Source organism: Sinocyclocheilus rhinocerous, unplaced genomic scaffold (genome assembly GCF_001515625.1).
Source record: "Sinocyclocheilus rhinocerous isolate Xijiao unplaced genomic scaffold, SAMN03320098_v1.1 scaffold358, whole genome shotgun sequence".
Taxonomy (NCBI): Eukaryota; Metazoa; Chordata; class Actinopteri; order Cypriniformes; family Cyprinidae; genus Sinocyclocheilus; species Sinocyclocheilus rhinocerous.
In genome coordinates this window covers 562,820-563,078 of record NW_015650700.1, presented here as the reverse complement: position 1 = coordinate 563,078, position 259 = coordinate 562,820, and positions in this window count along the sequence as shown.

Here is a 259-nt window from a genome sequence, read left to right as displayed (position 1 = left end):
GCATGTCTCTAATGTCTCTAATAGCATGAGACGCGGAGGAGATGTCGGGCTCTATTGCTGACCCCGCCCCTGCCGAGCCCAGCGAGCCCAGTGACTCTAAGCCAGGGATAGATGCCGAACTTTTCCGCATCCTCTCTAAGGCAGTTGAGGAACTGGGATTGGAGTGGTCTACGCCGGAGGAGCCCACTCGTAGCCGTCTGGACGAATGGTTCCTGCCGGGGCACCGCCAGGCCCCTCGTCAGCGAGGCTCTCTCTGTTT